This window comes from Nannospalax galili, unplaced genomic scaffold (genome assembly GCF_000622305.1).
Source record: "Nannospalax galili isolate Female #2095 unplaced genomic scaffold, S.galili_v1.0 scaffold1081, whole genome shotgun sequence".
In the NCBI taxonomy this organism is placed as follows: Eukaryota; Metazoa; Chordata; class Mammalia; order Rodentia; family Spalacidae; genus Nannospalax; species Nannospalax galili.
The window spans coordinates 335,645-344,595 of NW_008345251.1; the positions used below are offsets into that span (position 1 = coordinate 335,645).

The window sequence follows — 8,951 nt, forward strand, 5'->3', positions numbered from 1 at the left end:
AAAAATAGGCACCTTCATATATGCCTGTGGAAATGTAAAATACTGCTGTTTGTCAGCCCTTAACATTTTGAAAATTGCTAGCCGATGGCCCAGAAAACCCCACTCTTAGATACACACTCAAGTGATTTAAAACAAATGGTCAACAAACTGCTTCACATGTGACCATAGTGACATCATTCATAACAGCCCACAGGGCAAACAACCCAAAGTCTGGCAGCTGATGAAGAAACAAAAGGTGGTATGTCTGTTACAATGGAATATTGGTGAGCCACGGGAAGAAGCCAAGAGGTGCTGTTACATAAGTGAACCTTGAAACATGTCACTGAGTGAAGGCTACCAGACATAAAAGGCACTTAGTGTATAATTCTACTTGTGCGACATATCCACATAAGTCAAGTTGTTCGAGACGTAAGGTAGGTTAGTGCCTGCCAGAGGCTGGGAGCAGGAATAATGAGGAGTGACAGCAACCAGGTATGTGAGCTCTTCTGGGATTTGTAAGTGTTCTGTTGAGACGTAAGGTAGGTTAGTGCCTGCCAGAGGCTGGAGCAGGAATAATGATGAGTGACAGCAACCAGGTATGTGAGCTCTTCTGGGATTTGTAAGTGTTCTGTAGTTAATAGTCATGATGACTGCATTTTTGTAAAGTCCACTTAGTTGTACCCTTTAAAATTGTGAATTATTAAAAGAATAAGCTACTCTGAGTTTATTAGTACTTATGAGAAGCCACAAGGGGTAAGGAAATGCTCAAACAGTGAAGAGAATGATTTAAAATTTAGATCTCCCAGTAAGGTAACATCCCCTCATGGAATCATACACGGACACTGCTGATACAAGGGCTTACTATACACTGAAAATGTGTTACATCTTGAGAGAGCGTACAAAGGATTTACATGAAGTATACTATATATGTTGTAAGTGTGTGATGCCATGTTGTGGTGATGCCATATTATGGTGATACCTGAATAAAGACAGCTTGACTCTTAGCATCCATTAAAAACAAAAGTAGGACCCAAACTCTGAGAACGTGTCCTTCATGTTTCTCCCAGAACTATGCTCTCGGACCAAGGACTTGCTCTATTTATTTACTGAACATATCCAGCATGACATAGTGAGGGAAAGTGGAAGCATTTGTCTTATCAGGGAATTTTCCCTTTCTGACCCCTACTGAACTGGGATAGCACATATAACCACAAATGTATTAGTAATTTATCCCACCCATTGTTTGCAATACATACGGGACAATTCATTGCTTTCAACAAATAGTCACTGTAGCACTTCTATCTTAACAGCAACACCACACACACACACAGAGACATTATTCTGGATCAAAGGCAAGGACAGTCATGACCAATTAAAGCTGCAGGTTTAGATTACAGGAGAAGCCCAAGCTTGCTAAGCTTGTTTATGTTATAAGCAAGCAGAAATAGTACTATGTTAATATTTCAAAACATAAGATTAACGTTTTGGTTACAAGACTAGACAAAAGTCATTTGTCCAGAAGTCACTCCTACAATGTATGAACACATTAGTATGCCTTCTTTATAACCCTTTCTTAGTCTCCTTTCTAAGTGTTATACCTTGTAAGGTAATATTCACATATGAGAGAGAATGCGTTTTTTTTCTTCCTGAGACTGGGTGACCTTGCCTAAAATTGTACATTCTGGGTCCATCCGTTTTCCTGTGAATTTTGTGATTTCATTTAAGAGCTGAATAACATTCCATTATATATATGTATGTGTAGATATATACACACACATATATATATATCATATATCATATTTTCAGTACCCATTCATCTGTTGATGGACAACTAGGTTGGTTCCATTTCCTGTGTATAGTGAATAAGCAGCAATAGACATGTAACTATCTGTATAGCGAGGTATGGAGCTCTTTGTGTATATGTCTAGGAGTAAAATAACTGGATCATATGGTAATTTTATTTTTAATTTTTTGAGAAACCTATAATTTGATTTCTATACTGCCTGTGCTGATTTTCACTCCCACCAGCAGTGAATACGTTTTCCTCTTTCTCTAGGTCTTCTTGAACATTTGTTATCCTATTTCTTGATGATAGATAACCATTTTCGCTGGGGTAAGGCAGTACCTCAAGTAGGTTTATGTACATTTCCATGATGGCTGGGGAGACCGAACACTTAAAAAATAGTTATTGCCTATTTATGTTTCTTCTTTTGATAATTGTCTATTCAATTTGTTAACTAATTTGAGGACTGGTAGTTTCATTTCTTTGAAATTTAATTTCTGCAGTTCTTTGTAAGTTCATGATATTAACCACTCATCTGAGGTGTAGCTGGTAAAGATTTTCTCTCATTCTGTGACTGCCTATGTGCTCTTCTGATAGTTTACTTTGCTGTGCAGAACATTCTAATTTAATATAGTCCCATCTGTTGATATGTGGGGCTAATTCCTGTGCTAGTGATAGTCTGCTCATAAAGTTCTTGCCTACCCCAGTGTCCAGAAGAGCATTCTTTGTGTTTCCATGTAGAAATTTCAGCATTTCAGATTTTAAGTTAAGGACTTTGATCCATTTTGAATTGATTTTGTACAAGGTGAAAATGTGAATCTATTTTCATTCTTCTGCAAGTAGGTCATCATCCTTCCAATGTGTTTTTGCCTCCTTTTAAGAACTAGGTAGGCATAGTTTTATAAGTTGATTTCCAGGTCCTCTATTATGTTCCATTGGCCTACCTGTCTGATTTTTAAAAAATATTTATTTTTATTTTATGAGTGTTGTGCCCGCATGTATGCAAGTGCATCTGTGTTCTGCAATGCCAGCAAAGACCAGAAGAAGGTGTTGGATCCTCTGGAATTGAAGTTATGTATGGTTGTTAGCCACCTTGCTATCATGTTGGTGCTGGGAACAGAATCCAGGTCCTCTGCAAGGGCAGACAGTGCTCAAAACTGCTGAGCCATCTCTCCAGCCCTTTCCTGTGTCTTTTGATGGCAGGACCAGGCTGTCTTTACCACCAAAGCTCTGTAGCATAATCTGAGGTAGGGTATTGTGATAGATCCAGCTATGTTCTTGCTCCTTAGGATTGCTTTAGCTATTTGTGGTCTTTCCTGGTTCCATATGATATTGTGGACTCCTTTTTCTAGATCTGTGAACAAGACATTGAAATTTTGATAGATATTGTATTAAATATGTATATTAATCTTGGTGGTATAGCATTTTCACAGTACTAATCCTGGCAATCCAAGAACGTCTGTTCATGGTTTTACAGATTTCTTAAACTCCCAGCATTTTTCATGACAAGTTCCTTCTACAATCATCATCATTGTTGTTGCTGTTTCTGATGTGTGTTACCGTAATCATGTAGGTGCCAGGGCATATATATTGAGATCAGAGGACAACTTTGGGAGTCATTCTCTTTTACCTTGTTGAGGCAGGGTGTCTCTTGTTTCTGTTGCTCTGGTCTATAAGCAGTTTCTCCCCTCTCTCTGTTTGCGAAATTAAGTATAGAAGAATGTATTCAGGATCCTGAAATGGGAAAAAACCCCACCATAACAATAACCAGAAAACACTAAGCAGGGATTTATAAACCATGTTTTATTCTTTAAAAGAAATCCATTCTATTCACTAAAGTAATATTAACAGTAGCAGTAGCCTGAGGAGACAGACTAAAAGATATTTTTAGGAGGCAAAGATTACAGAGTATTATTGCCCAGTATGCATAAGTAACTTTTACAACTTGCTTTTGTGCTAGGGATTGAACACAGGGCTTCACAATGCTCAGAATGAGCGCCAAGCTTTGCCAGACCTTTACGACAGGGATCCAAAGATTTGAATACGTGCTAACAATTAAAATAAGAAGTGGCAGAGAAACCTATAAAAATGTGTTTACAGCTCTAAGTCATCGGGGAAATAGAAATTTAACCACAATGCAACATCACAACATACCCAACAGAATTGTTCCAATGAACGTGATTGATAAAATTCATCTTGGTGAGAATAGGAACTATATGGAAAAGTCATATATTTCTGGCAGGATGTAAAGAAGACTGCATAGGACAGCTGAAAGTATGTCAAAGGTAAATACACACTTATGCCCCAAAATGCTGTATCTGGATATGTACTTGAGCAAAATGAATGCATGTTTTTTTGTGAAAATACAAGTATGATAGTGTTATTCATCACAGCAAAATGAAAACAGCCCCAACATGTATCAAGAGTAGAAGACCTGCAAGTCTCTTCTTTGAAGACTAGCTCTCATAGTTTTAGAGGAAGATGCTAGAGGAGAAAATCAATCAATAGTCCAGCCCAAGCTTTAAACCTAATAACCACCACAACAACTGACACAGCAAACTATATCAGTGCAGTAGTGGCAATTTATGTTAGAGATAATCAACAGCTAAGTAATTGAACATAAAGCCTGCTCAGTTGGAGGGAACTCATATGTGGCACTGTGAACATAGCCAAGTACACATGGCTGGAGAGGTGACAGAGCTTAGAGAAAACCTTAGATCTGTCACATCCCTTGACAAACATAATTTCTTATTATATACTAAATATGGATCCTTATATTTATAGACAAGTATATCTGTTATCACTTATCAAAGAAGTTTCTGTTTACAACAGATGGAGACTATTACAGAGTTCCACAACTAGTCACACAAAAGGAATAAGTGTCTGTGAGATGCCCAGCCTTAAGTGACACACCTACAATGGAAACTCTACATCCACAGTCCATGGAACATAGCAGAACAAGAGGTAAAGAGAATACCAATGCAGCTCTCAGTTCTCACCAGCAAACTCGTACTCATGCAACAGAGGGCAGTGAACACAGAAGGCCACACAACTAGTCAAAGTGTAGAGAATGAAAGAGTGCAGAGTGTGTGTCTCTGGATAGGACTTCTGTATTTAACCTCACCCACCCAGGGCTTGGGGACCATTGCAGAAGAAGAGGCAGAAAGATTGTAAGAGCCATGACCATATGGAAACAGAATCTTCCATGCTCCTGGGAACTTGCTCATTTGAACTTAGAGCAATTATGACAGCATGCACAAGAACCATGCAGACTCAATCAGACAAAACCTAGAAGAACTGAGAAAGTGGGCAGCAGGCCCCAACATTAGTCCAGGAACTATTGGCAGTTGATAACCTCTGTCGGGGGAGCACTGATCTTACGTAAAGGACATTGATCAGCCTCTAGTGAATGAACTTGAACCAAGGGACATTTAGGTACACAAACTTGACTAGGGAAAGCTTAACATATATGACAGAATGCATGTAATCTGTGAATGCCCCCCAAGCCCACCAGGCTTGGGTCTTCAACAAGAAAAATAACTAAGACAAATGTCTTGAAGTTATGCAATGAATTTATTTAAAGAAAGAGTCTTACAGTTAGGTGAGGGATCACAGGAAGCTTCTGTGTTGTGAGGAACACAGATCTTATATAGGAATCAGATTTGGGGTAACCAAGGAATCACCAAAAATCACCATAGATATTTTACTAACAGAAAGTAACTACTACGGATGCAGCAGGTTCCTGCATTACCTCACCAACTCTGGTGCCCAAAGACCGAAATGAAACTAAGTTTCTAGAAAACCTAATTAATCATGGCGGCACAGCCTGTCGGCTCTGACCCGCTGAAGCAGAGAGCTCAGAAGCCCTTAAAGTGGCACTCTACTTTTTTCCAATGCTTATGTCAAGCATGGCTCCCAACATTTCCCCCTTTCTTTTCATATTTTTTAAAGATGAAGTACATGCCAAGACTGGGGTGGAAAGACGGTGCCTGTCTTAGGTTGTCCTCTACCAGAGTGAAAGCTGTAGGGGATCAGCTGGTGATCCACTTTACTCTGAGAAGATCTTACCCGTCACTGGCTAACCAGCCTCCGTAAAGCTCCCATCAATTGGCCATGGCCTTGGGGAAGAAACAGGCAAAGGACTTTTTCAAAGTTGTGCCACTGATAATTGAAAAATGTTGCTAAATGGTCTTCGTGCTACATTGTACACTACAGAATCCCTGCTCCTTTCACTTTCAAGATCCCTCGTCCACTTGCACAATCCCTCATTCACATTCTAAATCCTTCTATAAGTTCACCATCAAGTTGCCACTTACTTCCTTGCACTGGTACAATCCAAAAGTCCACTCACTAACCTTCGCTCTCCAGCAGTCCACTCCCAACCTCTGTGCTTAGGCCGCACAGGCCTAATTCCCCCCACTAAACTGAAACCATGAAACCTAACCCAAAGAAATACAGAGGGAGGACAAAAACACAATGAGTAACAATCAGATGGTGCAGTCAATCAAAGAAGTAAGGCTGTGATGCATCACAAGAAAAGTCCAAGAAAGCAGAACGGTGGGCGCCATGCATCAGAAAAAGTCCAGGAAGAGAAGAAGAGCAGGATGGCTACATCAGTGGGTGCAACACGACATCGCAGGTGGTGTAGAATCTGGAGATTTTGCAAACTAAACGAGGCATTCAGGTAACCAATGTGTACTGTCAGCATCCTGTGGAAAAACACAAACATGCCCTCTCCCCCAAATGAGGACTGGATCTGGTCCATGTCAGAGTCCCGTGCAAGGATCTTTTCATTTGACTTTGGCATAATCTGTGGAAGAAGAAGGATGCCACAATGTATCAGCTGCAGAGTGACCTTAGGCATCCAGGGTTAAGAAATTTAAAACAAAGAGAGCATGATTCAATAGATTTTGTGGTGACTGGGTATACAGTTGACTATGTTTTGTTATGTTTATATGGGTGGCATATGGGGGTTGCAGATAGAAGAGGGGGTTAAATGTAATTAATACATATTGTATGAAATGCACAAAAATTCAATAAAATATACATTAAAATAAAAAGATTAGAAAACCAGGTAAATTGTGGTCTATTTATGCAATGGAAATCTGTATTGCAATGAGCTACTGCTACATGAAACAAGACAAGAATCATATCTATATGTGTGTGTGTATATATATATATATATACAGCATAAAATGTTGAAAGAGCAGTAAATTACATGATTATGTTTTTATGAAGAAAAGCACACATACTATTCAAAGACAGACAAATGGAAGGCCGTGGCAGGATTGTCACCTGGCTGTGAGCAGCAATAAACTTCAGAATGTATTGATACACAATTATTTATCCTTGTTAGCAAAAAATTACTTTATTAAATGATGTGAAAAGTTTTTTTTGCAGTTAGCATGGATGGCTTAATCTCCCCTGAGAGTTAAGTCTGTAAGAAGAAACAAAGCGGATATTCTAATTGCTCATCAAGCATGATCACATTTCAAAGAATAATCGCATACATTTGGTAAGTCCAAATTGATAATTTTGATGTCTGTGTCTGGTATAATGAAGAGTTACATTAGTCTGTGTTAGTGACTTTACTCAGTATTGTGACTAACTAGAGTATCCCATTAACTACTTTTACTATAGACAGTAATACCCTCTTTTGAAATTAGTTTACACCTTAGCTGTTCTCAACTGCACAGTGCCTTTACTCTTAGGCTGTTTTGTTGTTCTCCTTTTTCTTATCACAGGGTCAGGGGCCAGCCTGAACCTGGAAAAGAGTCTTGGAGAACACATCTTATTAGGCTTGAGTCAGAAGTGGGAGGGCCAATCCCATCTCCAGAGTCAGCGCATCAGTGAGCTCAAACAGCAGGTGACAGTTTACCAATATAATTAATACAAAAAGGCATTTGTTTTTCTTTAGCCTACAAGTTTTAAGTTGTTTATCCATATTTTACTTTTAAACTAAGGCAAGACTGTTAACTCGCAAAGTGAATTCCTTTGAAGAGGGCTGTCAGTCTGGATTGGAAAAACCATTTTATAATTTATTATACATAAGTACCCAAAACCTAAGGAAAACAGAGAAAACAATGGTGCCTAAAAGAACTTGTGAAGAGACAATATCACAATACTCTTTTTTTTTAAGTCTGTCCATGACATTGTAACTAGAAGGTACCTGGGGGAATGCTGTGTCAGGGACAAAAGCAAGCACACAGCAACTGAGCATCAGAGAAGGAAATAGGCTATCCCTTTTAACCTCCCAGTGTTGTAACTATGTGCTGGTAGCAGGTTGTCTCTTGCAAGGTTTGGCCCTGGAGCACAATGAATTCTTATGAGCTTTTCAGGTCTAGCCATCACAAGGTGTCAGCTCCCTTTGTACCTGGATAGTCTGGAAGGCATATGGTTAGAAAAACTTTAAGGTCTCTTTAGAAACTGACAAATATTTTATGTAAAACAGTAAGAATTTAAAATAGTTACTTTTAGAAATCAGAAAATACCATGTAAAAAAGATGTTAAAATCCAAATAATTCCTTTAATACTATTAGATAATGATGTTATGCAAACAATGTTAAAATCTAAAACTAATTTCTTTAAAAAAACCTGTAAGCATTTTAAGCAATGTAAAAACTTAAAAGTCATCTTTAAAAACCAGTAAATATACCATACAAGAAGTTAAAACTCAAAATAATCCCCTTTAGAAACAGGGAAAAATCTAGACTCCCATTATGGAAATCTGGCATTACTTTCTTAGTCTGAAATAAAAATGTATTGCCTTTATATGTTCCCATCAAGAATCCAAAACAAAATAAATTAGGCAGCAAGTTTTTTTGGGTATTGCCATTTTGAATCATGCCATGTGGTTGGATTGAGATGGTGGCAAGGTCTCATAGGTCACTGTCATTTTGAAAAGTCACTGTCCAAGACAGCAACCAAGCCATGTGACTATACCCATATTGATGATGTCATCAACCAAGATGGAGACAAGGCCACATGTTTGACTCCCTCTTCGTGAGGTCAGCAGCCATGATGGTGACCAGGCCACATGGCCATGTTAGCAAGCACAGTCCCTTGATAAAATAATCCCATCCCCCATCAGGATACAAGCCCTGTGGGATTTACATGTCTTACAGTTTAAATGTAGACAGCAATGATTTTTAGTTTTACAAATCACCCTAGTTAAAAAAAGCATATATAT

At 38.6% G+C, this 8,951-nt stretch overlaps 1 long non-coding RNA gene across 1 annotated transcript in view; it reads left to right on the top strand.

Moving 5' to 3' along the window:
• Positions 1-7,149: 7,149 nt before the first annotated feature.
• Positions 7,150-8,951, top strand: part of LOC115071766 — a 3,784-nt gene continuing 1,982 nt past the window's right edge. Inside the window, exon 1 of the long non-coding RNA XR_003850844.1 lies at positions 7,150-7,277. This is a non-coding gene — a long non-coding RNA (uncharacterized LOC115071766). The remainder of the gene's footprint in view (positions 7,278-8,951) is intronic.